Source organism: Pan paniscus, chromosome 16 (assembly GCF_029289425.2).
Source record: "Pan paniscus chromosome 16, NHGRI_mPanPan1-v2.0_pri, whole genome shotgun sequence".
In the NCBI taxonomy this organism is placed as follows: Eukaryota; Metazoa; Chordata; class Mammalia; order Primates; family Hominidae; genus Pan; species Pan paniscus.
The window spans coordinates 40,036,579-40,050,048 of record NC_073265.2 but is presented as its reverse complement, the minus strand read 5'-3'; the positions used below and the strand labels follow the sequence as shown (position 1 = coordinate 40,050,048).

The 13,470-nt window shown below is 44.0% G+C and overlaps 1 long non-coding RNA gene across 2 annotated transcripts in view; it reads left to right on the top strand.

Annotated features, from left to right (window-relative positions):
- LOC103783197 (uncharacterized) overlaps positions 1 to 13,035 on the top strand; it is a 117,870-nt gene extending 104,835 nt beyond the window's left edge. The window contains exon 4 of one of the 2 annotated variants that reach the window (XR_004666510.3): positions 8,804 to 13,035. This is a non-coding gene — a long non-coding RNA (uncharacterized LOC103783197). The remainder of the gene's footprint in view (positions 1 to 8,803) is intronic. The other variant, XR_010109915.1, reaches the window with a different exon arrangement.
- Positions 13,036 to 13,470: the final 435 nt, after the last annotated feature.

The following is a 13,470-nucleotide window of genomic DNA, read 5'->3' as shown; positions in this document are numbered from 1 at the left end:
GCATGATTTTGGCTCACTGCAACTTCCACCTCCTGGGGTTCAAGCAATTCTCCTGCCTCAGCCTCCCAAGTAGCTGGGATTATAGGTATGCGCCACCACACTCAACTAATTTTTTTATTTTTAGTAGAAACGGAGTTTCACCATGTTGGCCAGGCTGGTCTCGAACTCCTGACCTCAAGTGATCTGCCTGCCTCGGCCTCCCAAAGTGCTGGGATTACAGGTACGAGCTACCGTGCCTGGCCCCAATATACTTTTATTGAATTAATGAATTCTTGCTCCCAGTGTGAGGGACCAAACTCTTGCCTGCCACATGTGTAAGCTCCTGTTTTTTGTTGTTGTTTGTTTTTTTGTTTTTTTGAGACAGAGTCTCACTCTGTTGCCCAGGCTGGAATGCAGTGGTGTGATCTCGGCTCACCGCAACCTCCGCCTCCCAGCTTCAAGTGATTTTCCTGCCTCAGCCTCCCAAGTAGCTGGGATTACAGGCACCCGCCACCACACCCTGCTAATTTTTGTATTTTTAGTAGAGACAGTATTTTGCCAGTTGGCCAGGCTGGTCTCAAACTCCTGACCTGAGGTGATCCACCCGCCCCAGCCTCCCAAAGTACTGGGATTACAGGCATGAGCCACTGCTCCCGGCCAAGCTCCTGGTTTTGTGCTACCACATATTAGGTGTCAGTGTCAGGTACTTTATTTTATTTTATTATTTTATTTTATTTTAGAGACAGGGTCTCACTACGTTGCCCAGGCTGGACCCAAACTCCCGGGTTCAAGTGATCCTCCCACCTCAAACTCCTAAGTAGCTGGGGCTACAGGTGCTCACCACTGCCAGGCACGTTTTCTTTGTGCTGAACACTATATGATACTTATTTGTATCTAACTTGTCAGATGAATCTAGAATACTCTGTTTATTTACTAAATTATTTTAGCACTTGTGGACTGTCTGCTAGGCCCAGACTACTGGCTAGGTCTTGCCTGCCAGGTTCTCTTGCTTACTATCATCATAAGGAAATGACATCCTACTTTCTGATGGAGCCCCTATCTATTAAAAACTCAGTTTCTTGGGTCCCGTATCTGAAACCACTTCTGTTTCACCCACAGCTTTGGGGCTCTAGACTTTCTCTATTTATGACTTTCCAATCCTTCATGGTGCAGTTCTGTTTACTGGTTGTGCCCACATTTAATGTAGTACCTGCCTCTCTCCCATCCTAGATGCAAACCTAAATTAGAAATCCCACTTACAAATAGCTCATCGCCAGGTGTCTGCACAGTAGACATGCCCTTTGATCTGTGGGCCAGAAAGTGATACTCCTACTGTCACTCTTTAGGACAGTTTATTCAGAGGAAAGTTATAGAAAGAGTGAGTCCATCTAAAAGGCATCTTCTTTCTTGACATTCTAAAGGCTGAGGAGTACTGTTTTAGAGACTTCTGGCCAGGCGCGGTGGTTCATGCCTGTAATCCCAGCACTTTGGGAGGCCAAGGTGGGCGGATCACCTGGGGTCCAGAGTTCGAGACCAGCCTGACCAACATGGAGAAACCCCGTCTCTACTAAAAATACAAAACTTGCCGGGCATGGTGGCTCATGCCTATAATCTCAGCTACTCAGGAGGCTGAGGCAGGAGAATCACTTGAACCCGGGAGGCAGAGGTTGCGGTGAGCTGAGATCACACCACTGCACTCCAGCCTGGGCAACAAGAGTGAAACTCCATCTAAAAAAAAAAAAAAAAAAGGGAGAGAATTCTATAAGTCCCTATGAACCTCTTTGTGTTTCTCAGCTCCCTGCCATCTGCAGAGAATGCATTCATTCTCTGAAGACTAAAAACCATATGATCTCCATCCTGTTGTTGAACTGTGATCACAATTGCAGCTAGGATTTTATTAGTCTGAGTTTGACCACCTTCTGAGTTTAACTAGCTTAGTAGTTTCACTACAGTGCAATTCTACTAGTAGTACCAAGCTAAGTAAGCCGTATTCTCAGTACTCATCATCCTGCCTGGCGTGTAATATTATTCAGTGAAATAAGTAGTCTCTCCCTCCAGAGACAGCTTATGTCAAGAACTGTAAGGGATCTGAGATTGTACCCTACTTACAAGTTAACATGTTAGCCTGTCATAGTTTCATGGATGTTGATAGAAGACATGAGACTCCTGGATCAAAGATAAAAATAGTTTATTACCCACAGCAATAGCAGTATCTACAGTGTCTGAATTTTTTGAGCCAGCTCCCCGAGTCCCACTCCCCACAAGATAATGTGAATAGGGCCAGTTAACACCTGTACAAGGAACTCTGAGCTTCAGGAATCTGAATCTTTTTTTTTTCCCCAGAGTTTTTATGGTTTTATTTAACACAACTAAAACTTACACATGAGGTGTGAGAAAGAACAAAATTTCAACAAATTGAGTTTCAAAGATCTTTTTTGTTTTGTTTTGCTTTTGTTTTTCATTTTTTGTTTTTTGAGACAGATTCTCACTCTGTCGCCCAGGCTGGAGTGTAGTGGTGATCTTTGCTCACTGCAACCTCTGCCTCCCAGGTTCAAGCCATTCTCCTGCCTCAGCCTCTGGAGTAGCTGGGATCACACGCACCTGCTACCTTGCCTGGCTGATTTTTGTATTTTTAGTAGAGTTGGGGTTTCACCATGTTGGTCAAGCTGGTCTCAAACTCCTAACCTCAGGTGATCTGCTCAACTTGGCCTCCCAAAGTGCAGGGATTACAGGTTTGCGCCACCGTCCCTGGCCAAGTTTCAAAGATCTGATTGGCTTTTATTGGCAATTCATAAACCAGGCAGCATCCAGTCTACAAAATAGAAAGGAGCTCTGATGAGCTAAAGAGAGTGGGTGAGTTTAACAGACAAAAAAAAGTGGAGAAAAACAGAAACAAGAAACAAATAGCAGATTTGTCATTTCGAGGTTATCTTCCTTATAGGGACATAGGCAAAATCTTGTTGGCTTAATGGGATTTGGCTATAATTTGTCTTCTGATTTCTCAGAAGATCATATCTTACAGGTATACAACTTAGGTTTCAGTTTGCTGAACTTCAGCATGAATGACTCTATTTGAGGCCTGCTGTCTTAACAGCTTTTAACAGCTGTCTATTCATTTTCTTTGCTGTGCAACTTGGCCTTGGGATTGGTGACTCATGGCCAGCCGGGCTTCTCTTTCCTCTATGACTTTTCAGTTCTTAGACATTGTGAGCGATCCCAACACAGTAAGATTTATTGCACTGCAGCAGCACTTACAGCTCCTTGACACTGTAGACCAGAAACCCAGAAGCCACCGAGTAGCATGTGCTTTGTCTTCTTCTTGTTCCCATAATCAATGTTGGGAATCAAGATCTGGCATTTGAACTTTCTCCACACTCTGTTGTCAATGCCTCTGGGTTAGAGTCAACCTGCAAACAGTCCTTGTTTTCTGGGTACCCTGTCAATCTATCCTTTCCTGCCCCTGTGGATTTTTAGGTTTCAATGAGAAATAACCAGAGTAAAAAAAACACACACACAGACACAAACTATAAATCTATTTTCGTTGCAAATGAACAAAACAATTCAAATATTCAGAAACTCGCTGGATATCATATTGGAAATATGTATTTCTAACCAAAGGTTACATTTGATCATGTTTAGTCTGAATGTTCACCATGAATTCATTAGTTGTGTGGCTGGGTCATTTGGAATTATACAACTCAACCTTTCAAGTAAAAAAATCCTATTCACCACTACTGAATTGAACTTCACATTGTAAATATTTGGCCTAATGGGATAATTATGTTATTAAAAAGAAAATAAAATTGTTTCATCTTTAAGCAATTGGCACAGTGTATTCTCGGTACATTTTTTTTTTCTCTACTTGGTGGCAGTATAAACTGGAAGTACAGGTTAAGCCACCTTTCTGACACTTGGAAAGTTGAAGACAGGAGGGAGAAAGGCCTGTCACAGCTGATTTCATGTTATGACTTGTTAATAGGCCCAGCCAAACTACCCTTGCAGTAGTTCAGGGAATTAAAAAAGGCATCCCCAGGGCTATGCAGCAAGAATATTTCTTGCATGACAGGATTGGAAAAATAAAGAGGGTTTCTTTGAAAATTGTGCTTGATGGCCCAGATTGAAATATATGCCAAAGGATAAAAAATTCTTGGCCGGGCATGATGGCTCACGCCTGTAATCCCAGCACTTTGAGAAGCTAAGGCAGATGGATCACCTGAGGTCAGGAGTTCGAGACCAGCCTGACCAACACGGAGAAACCGCATCTCTACTAAAAATAGAAAATTAGCCGGGCATGGTGGTGCATGCCTGTAATCCCAGCTACTTGGGAGGCGGAGGCAGGAGAATCGCTTGAACCTGGGAGGCGGAGGTTGTGGTGAGCCGAGATCGTGCTATTGCACTCCAGCCTGGGCAACAAGAGCAAAACTCCATCTCAAAAAAAAGAAAAAATAAAGTATTTTTTAGTAGAGACAGGATTTCTCTGTGGCGGCCAGGCTGGTTGCTGGTCTTGAACTCCTGAGCTCAGGTGATCCACCCATCTCAGCCTCCCAAAGTGCTGGGATTACAGGCATGAGGCACCACACCCGGCCAAAAAATTCTTTTCATTCAAAGTCTTATCAATTATCTTATTGTTTGCACTCATCTTTTCTATAAGTAAACCTGGAAAAAGCTATGAACTCTGAAATCTATCAGCCTGGGTTCAAATCCCAACTCAATGTCTTGGCCAGATGATTATTATTATTATTATTTTTTCCTGAGACGGAGTCTTGCTCTCTCACCCAGGCTGGAGTGGGGTGGCATGATCTCGGCTCACTGCAAAGTCTGCCTCCCGGGTTCAAGCAATTCTTCTGCCTCAGCCTCCCAAGTACCTGGGACTACAGGCCCACACCGATGCCCAGCTAATTGTTGTATTTTTAGTAGAGATGGGGTTTTGCCATGTTGGCCAGGCTGGTCTTGAACTCCTGACCTCATGATCCACCTGCCTTGGCCTCCCAAAGTGCTGTGATTACAGGCATAAGCGACCATATGTGGCTTAACTTTCAAAGATTCATTTTCCTTACCTGTAAAACAGGAATGTAATGGCACCTAAAGGATTTTTTATATGGATTAAATGAGAATATAGAGCTCTAAGCACAGTGACTGATCAATGGTAAGCAGCAAAGAACTGTTTTGTTGTCTCATAATTGTTAAAATAAAATTAAAAAGCAAACTTTTATACAAGTTTGTAATGAAGACCACACTAAAAACTCCTGAAGACTTAATCACAAGATGAGTAAGAGAAGATTTTAATGGCAAATAATCCATTTATTAATCCTTCTATCCTCTTCCTAATCTCTTCACCCTTCTGACACTAAAAGTTATACACATAGTCTTGGAATATGGAATGTTTCATCAAAATATACTACGTTGCCATATTATTAAGGAATTATAATCCTGTGACTGCTTGTATTTTTTCCAACTGGTTACATGAAAAAGATAGCCTATTAAGAGGTTTATAAACATGAAAATTTAAAAATGATTTTTCTTTTCATTTTAGAACTGATTTATCACACAGTCATATAAGAAAAACTTTCAGTGAAATTACATAAAATGTGGTGGCTCACACCTGTAATCCCAGCACTTTGGGAGGCCAAGGCAGGTGGATCACCTGAGGTCAGGAGTTTGAGACCAGCCTGGCCAACATGGTAAAAGCCTGCCTCTACTAAAAATGCAAAAATTAGCTGGGTGTGGTAGCAGACGCTGTAATTCTAGCTACTTGGGAGGCTGAGGCAGGAGAATCGGTTGAAACCAGAAGGTGGAGGTTGCAGTGAGCCGAGATCACACCACTGCACTCCAGCCTGGGCAACAAGAGCAAAACTCCATCTCACAAAAAAAAAAAAAAAGAGGAAAAAAGGCCAGGTATTGTGGCTCATGCTTGTAATCCCAGCACTTTGGGAGGCCAACGCAGGAGGATTGCTTGAGGCCAGGAGTTTGAGACCAACCTGGGCAACATAGGGAGACTCTGTCTCTACAAAAAAGCAAAACAAAAGGTAAAAATACAAAAGTGTTTTTCCCACACTCACGATACTTAACACAATACTTCTGACACCAGGTCTTTGTGGGGAAAAAAACCCACAAGTAATTCTGCAGTAGACACTAGCCAGGTGTCCTCTAATTCAATTAAATCCTGACACTATTTACCTAGAAATAGTGTCAGATCGCACGGATTCAAGGCTAAGTCACACAAGGATGCCCCCTACTTCAGATGCCAGTGACAAACAGTAAGTTGTCACCTGTACTTCTGACTGACCAGCTATAAATCAGGGATTCCCATGAATCTCTCATTGGCTTTGATTAATTCGCTAGAACAGCTCACAGAACTCAGAGAAACAAGTTAGTTACATTTACCCATTTATTACAAAGTATACAGATGAACAGCCAGACGGAAGAAATGCATAGCTCATAGCATATGGGATGGGTGCAGAGCTTCCATGCCCCCTCAGGGAGCAGCACCCTCCAAGAACCTCTGTTTTCTTTTTTTTTGAGACAGAGTCTTTCTCTGTTGCCCAGGCTGGAGTGCAGTGGCACCACCTCAGCTCACTGCAACCTCCGCCTCCCAGGTTCAAGCAGTTCCCTGCCTCAGCCTCCTGAGTAGCTAGGATTACAGGCGCCCACCACCATGCCCGACTAATTTTTGTACTTTTAGTAGAGATGGGGTTTCACCATATTGTCCAGGCTGGTCTTGAACTCCGGACCTCGTGATCCACCCGCCTCAGCTTCCCAAAGTGCTAGGATTACAGGCATGAGCCACCGCGCCCGGCCCCATGTTTTCAACTATCTGGAAGTTCTCTGAACCCAGTCCTTTTGGGTTTTTATAGGAGGCTTCATTATGTAGGCATGATTGATTACATCATTGGCCATTGGCGATCAACTCAACCCTCTCCCCTCTATGGCAGTTTTGGAAGTGCCAATCATGGCTCAGTCTTTCCAGTGATCAGCCCCAATCCTGAAGCTATCTAGAGGCCCCCAGCCATCAGTCATATCATTAGCATACAAAAGACACTCTTACCACTCAGGAGATTCAAGGGTTTTAAGGGCTGTATGCCAAGAAACAGGGAAGAAGACCAAATACATACAGTTGTTCATTGCTATCTTTGGGGGATTGGTTCCAGGCCCTCCCTCAGATACCAAAATCCCTGGATGCTCAAGTCCCTTTTATAAAATGACATAGTATTTTCATATAACCTAGGCATATCCTCTTGTATACTTTAAATCATCTCCAGATTACTTATAATACCTAATACAATTAAATGATTTGTAAATTGTTGTTATATTATATTGTTTAGGGAATAATGACAAGGAAAATGTCTATACATGTTCAATACAGATGTAACTATCCTTTTTTTCCCAAATATTTTCAATTTGTGGTTAGTTCAATCCACTATGAAATATGGCATACAATATGGTACCTCTGGCTCAGAGCTCTAAGATGGAGTCAGGAGGCCATTCTACAAAGGACCTACAACCTGGATTTTTGAAAACCCAGGAACTTGCCTTTACCTTTGAACTGGGCCAAACTGCAATCACCACAACATCCTGGAAAACAGCTGAATTTCACCAGTACTGCAACTCCTGATCAGCAACAACCAATGAACTATAGACTCACGTACTAAGCCAGCTGCCTTCACCAATGATAATTCTTTCAAAACAACTTCCATAATCACCCTTAACTTCCTTATAAATCTCCTCTCTCCTCCCTCTTATTGGAACACAATTTGGCTTCCAGCCAAATGTATGTCTCCTGAATTACAACTCCTAAGACCCCAGTAAAGGCCTTGTCTTACTGCTTTGCAGTCTGGTCTTATGCCTCTTTTTCTTCATTGACATGCAGAACAGATACAGAGAACCAAATGTATATATTTTATTGTAAATCACAATATTATAATTTGTTAAACAGGTTCATCTTTATGGGCCCAGTACAGTCAGTCCTCAATGAACTTTTTATTGACTGAATAAAGTAATGAATAAATCAATGAATTATTATATGATTATAGCTTGCTTCTCCCCATAAGTAAATTGACTTTTTGGCCAGGCGTGGTGGCTCACGCCTGTAATCCCAGCACATTGGGAGGTTGAGGTGGGAGGATCACTTGAGTCCAGGAGTTTGAGACCAGCCTGGGACAATATAGGGAGACTCTGTCTCTTAAAAAAATATACATTTTAAAAATAAAAAGTAGGCCGGGCACAGTGGCTCACGCCTGTAATCCCAGCACTTTGGGAGGCTGAAGCAGGCAGATCACTTGAGGTCAGGAGTTCGAGACCACCTGGCCAACATGGTGAAACCCCGTCTCTACCAAAAAATATAAAAAATTAGCCGGGTGTGGTGGCAAATGCCTGTAGTCCCAGCTACTCAGGAGGCTGAGGCAGGAGAATCACTTGAACCCAGGAGGCAGAGGTTGCAGTGAGCTGAGATCGTGCCACTGCACTCCAGCCTGGGGGACAGAGCGAGACTCTGTCTCAAAAATAAAATAAAATAAAATAAAATGTAAATTAACTTTTTAAAAGGGAAACCATTTTAACCTAGTGCTATCCACCCGTTTCATTCCTACTGTTGCTATCTCTCCTTTCTTTTCCTGTCATGGAAGAATGGCTATCTCTTCTATCTAAATTTGTGTTCTCTTCCTTAACATACTTCTGGAAAATATTTACCAGTTGTCTTGCAACTAGTATGGGCCTCGTGACTAAGTCTCACCAATGGAAAGTAAGCAAAATGATGTATCTGTCTCTGGGCCTATCCCATAAAACACTGAACTTGAGATTCTCCCTCACTCTTCATTTCTTCAACCAGATGCAGAAAAACGAGCGGAGGATTCCAAGGCCCAAGAAGACACCGCAGCTACCAGATAAAAGATATTTGGCTTTTGGGTCCATGAATGACTGTGTGGAGTAAGCCTCCATCCACTTCACCTCCAACCAGTTTATTTATATATTGGACCATGACACGAATAGAAAATAGTTATTGTTTAACCATTGAGATTTTGTATGAACAAATGAAATTAACAATTACATTTGACCGGGCACTGTGGCCCATACCTGTAGTCCCAGCACTTTGAGAGGCCGAGGCAGATGGATCACATGAGGTCAGGTGTTCAAGACCAGCCTGGCCAACATGGTAAAACCCTGTCTTTACTAAAAATACCAAAAAATTAGCTGGGCATGGTGGCACCTGTAATCCCAGCTACTCAGGAGGCTGAGGCAGGAGAATCGCTTGAACCCCAGAGGCGAAGGTTGCAGTGAGCTGAGAGATTGCACTACTTCACTCCAGCCTGGGTGAAAGAGCCAGGCTCCGGCTCAAAAAAAAACAAAAACAAAACAAAAAAGCCCCAGTTACATTCAGAGCATTATATTCCCCCGTTCCTTGATCCATCCAGGGCTGGAATAAAAAGCACTTAAACAGCTTGGTATACGCCAGTCATCACCCGCAATGTATAAGGGTTTGGAAGGAAGGAGCAGGTCCTTTCATTAGCGTTGACCACTTGACTCCTGTGTTGTCTAACGCTTCCTCCCTGCTTTATCTAACCTGAAATTTGGTCAGTGCCATTCATGGAAGAGCTGAGTTGTAGCTTTTTTTTTTTTTTTTCTCAGACGGAGTCTCAGAGTCTCGCTCTGTCGCCCAGGCTGGAGTGCAGTGGCGCTATCTTGGCTCACTGCGACCCTCTGCCTCCAGGGTTCAAGTGATTCTTCTGCCTCAGGCTCCCCAGTAGCTAGGATTACAGGCACGCACCACCATACCCAGCTAATTTTTGTTTTTTTGATAGACATGGGGTTTCACCATGTTGGCCAGGCTGGCCTTGAACTCCTGATGTCAAGTGATCTGCCTGCCTCGGCCTCCCAAAGTGCTGGGATTACAGGCATGAGCCACTGTGCCTGTCCAGGAGTTGCAGCTTTTTATGCTCATGAGGTAGCCTGTTCTGGTAACGGGCACTGCTTCCTGAGCCTGAGTTCCATTTTTGCTTGCACAACTTAGTCTTGATTTGGGGGATTTTAGCTTCATACACCAGGAGCTCCTAGGAGTAAGACCTTGCTTTGCTTTCCTTTTGCTGAGTCCTATTCCAGAAGCACATTCTATACTAATGAACCATGGTAAACATCCTAAAGCCAGCTTTCTGTACATTTGGAGTCCTGAGTTTTGTCTGTCCTCTTCATACCCTGCCTCCCACTCTTGCTGGGGAATCTTACTGTGCCCTGGTGCCCTAGTTGGCAGACCAATCATTTGTTTCAACTATGCCCATTTCCCTTGAAGTCTACTGAGGCCCCTTTGTTGTGCTGAATTGCCAGAGCATTTACTTTCAGCTGGGCCCACGCCTATCTTTTACTACCTGGTGTGGGTGGGTCTGGAGCAAGGTATCCTCCTGACCTTCCTCTCCAGCCTAGAGTGACCTCTGCGGTGCCCTACAGATGAGTTCTGAGATAGTACACTTCAGAGTTTATAGAGTTATTTTGTTTTCCCATTGGCATTTCGTATTTTAATGAATTTGTTTTAATTATGATAAATGTGTTTGAATCGTAGAGTATCATAAATAAGTTAATTGTTTTAGGGCCTTATATCTTTATGAGATATGGATATACTGCATTTGGTACATGTTTGACATGCACATATTATTTTATTGTGTTAAATCCAGCCTACCCACACCTAAACTTAAAGTTTTGATGACTCGACATCGTTTTACAAAGGTTCCAGCCAGTTGCCCTATTGTAAAGTCATTGTGTAAGCAAGCTTTAAAGTGTTTTCCTTCCTTAATCTTACTTTTGTCCTACAGTTCTTCCACGTATGTCTTCCTTTCATTAGTTGGCTTGTAACTTTACTACCTAGCTAAATAGGCCTAGTTGTTTCTCAACAATGACTTCTATTATTGAGCTTATGAAAGTAAGAAAATAAAATCAAACCTGCTGCTTGTAGATACAAGTTGTCAATTAGCAATTCACAGGAAAGCAGCTGCTTTAAGTAGTCTGTCCTACACTCCAGGCAGCAACAATGATAATAAAAGCCCTCACCCCACAGATGTCCTGGAAACACCCAGTTTCCATGCTGGAAGGGCAAATCTATTTGCACACGAACGTCACCACCTACACTAAGGGTGCCTGCAGAGTCCAGTAAAGACAGCTAACACTGAGTGGCTGTTTTTGTTTTTGTTTCGTTTTGTTTTGTTTTTGAGAGAGTCTTGCTCTGTGGCCCAGGCTGGAGTACAGTGGCGCGATCTCGGCTCACTGCAACATCTGCCTCCCAGGTTCAAGCAATTCTCCTGCCTGAGCCTCCTGAGTAGCTGGGATTACAGGTGGCTGCCACCACGCCTGGCTAATTTTTGTATTTTTAGTAGAGACAGGGTTTCATTATGTTGGCCAGGCTAGTCTCGAACTCCTGACCTCAAGTGATCCACCCGCCTCAAGATTACAGGCATGCACTGCACTCAGCTAACACTGAGTGTTTAATATGCACCAAGCATTATGCTGCACTTTTTATTTATTTATTTAATCACTGCAGCATTTTTAGAAGGCCAATACTATGATGATTGAAACTGCCTTTGCAAAATTCTGACTGAGACATTGAAAGATCTAACTTAACCAACTCCATCTTCTAACCTCCAAGCTGTCCTTGTTCATTACTGGGCATAGGCTGAACTAACTTTGGGAGAAACTTAGTTTATAGTTGAAAACAAAAATGTTTAAAACAAAGACAACAACATTCCTTTCCCAAAGCAGACCTCCTTGCCTGGGGACTAGATTGCCTTTGTAGGACTAACATTAGCCACAAGATTAGAAATTATGGTTTAGAAGTCATGCAGCTGGAGGCTACAAGATTCTGACCCTCCCTAAACTGCTCCTAAGATCAGTGCTTGAGATATTTTGCTGACCTTGTACTTGATGGATCAGTTGGCACCACGCAGATTGATAAACTGCCTCATCTGATCTTGTGGCCCCCACCTAGGAACTGACTCAGCACAAGAAGACAGCTTGAGGCTGGGCGCTGTGGCTCACACCTGTAGTCCCAGCACTTTGGGAGGCTGAGGTGGGCAGATCACAAGGTCAGAGTTCCAGACCAGCCTGGCCAACATAGTGAAACTCTGTCTCTACTAAACAAAACAAAAAATTAGCTGGGTGTGGTAGGGGGCGCCTGTAATCCCAGCTACTCAGGAGGCTGAAGCAGGAGAATCACTTGAACCTGGCAGGTGGAGGTTGCAGTGAGTTGAGATTGCGCCATTACAATCCGGCCTGGGCGATAGTGCAAGACTACGTCTCAAAAAAATAAAAACAAAAAAGACAGCTTGGACTCCCTGTGATTTCATCCCTGACCAAGCAGCACCCCTGGCTCACTGGCTTCCCCCAACCCACCAAGTTCTTAAAACCTCTGCTCCCCGAATGCTTGGGGAAACTGATTTGAGTAATAACAAAACTCTGGTCTCCCGCACAGCAGCCCTGCGTGAACTACTCCTTCTCTACTGCAATTCCCCTGACTTGATAAATGAGCTCTGTCTAGGCAGGGGGCAAAGTGAACCCCTTGGATGGTTATGTTAGCACTACAGATAAGGAAATGAGGCTTGTATGTCTTGGGTAACTTGGCGAATGTCAGAGTGTCAATTAGGATGGATTCAACTGCAAGAAATAAAAACTTATGAGGAATAGCTTATACCAGTGTTTCTCAAATTTTAATCTGTATAAGAATCACGGCTGGGCGCGGTGGCTCACGCCTGTAATCCCAGCACTTTGGGAGGCCGAGGCGGGAGGATCACAAGGTCAGGAGATCGAGACCATCCTGGCTAACACGGTGAAACCCCGTCTCTATTAAAAGTACAAAAAATTAGCCGGGCATTGTGGTGGGCGCCTGTAGTCCCAGCTACTCGGGAGGCTGAGGCTGGAGAATGGCGTGAACCCAGGAGGCAGAGCTTGCAGTGAGCGGAGATCGCGCCACTGCACTCCAGCCTCGGTGACAGAGCATGACTCCGTCCCCCCAAAAAAAGAATCCCTTGGGACTGGGCATGGTGGCTCACACCTGTAATCCCAGCACTTTGGGAGGCTGAGGCAGGTGGATTACTTGAGCCCAGTAGTTTGAGATCAGCCTGGGCAATGTGGCGAAACCCCATCTCTACAAAACATACAAAAATTAGCTGGGTGTGGTGTCCGGTGCCTGTAGTCCCAGCTTCTTGGGAGGCTGGGGTGGGAAGAATCACTGGAGCCCAGGAGGTCAAGGTTGCAGTGAGCTGTGATCACACCATTGCACTCCAGCCTGGGTGACAGAGTGACACCTTGTCTTAAAAAAAAAAAGAATCACTTGGGATCTTGTTAAACACAGATTATAATTCATTGTGGGGGTGGGGTGAGGTTCTGCATTTCTAATAAGCAATCAAGTGACGCCGTTACTGGTCTGCAGACCACACTTTGAATATCAAGTGCTTAAGCCACAAGAGCACTTACTGCTTACCTAATGGAGCGATTTGGAGGTAGGTGGTTCCAGGATTA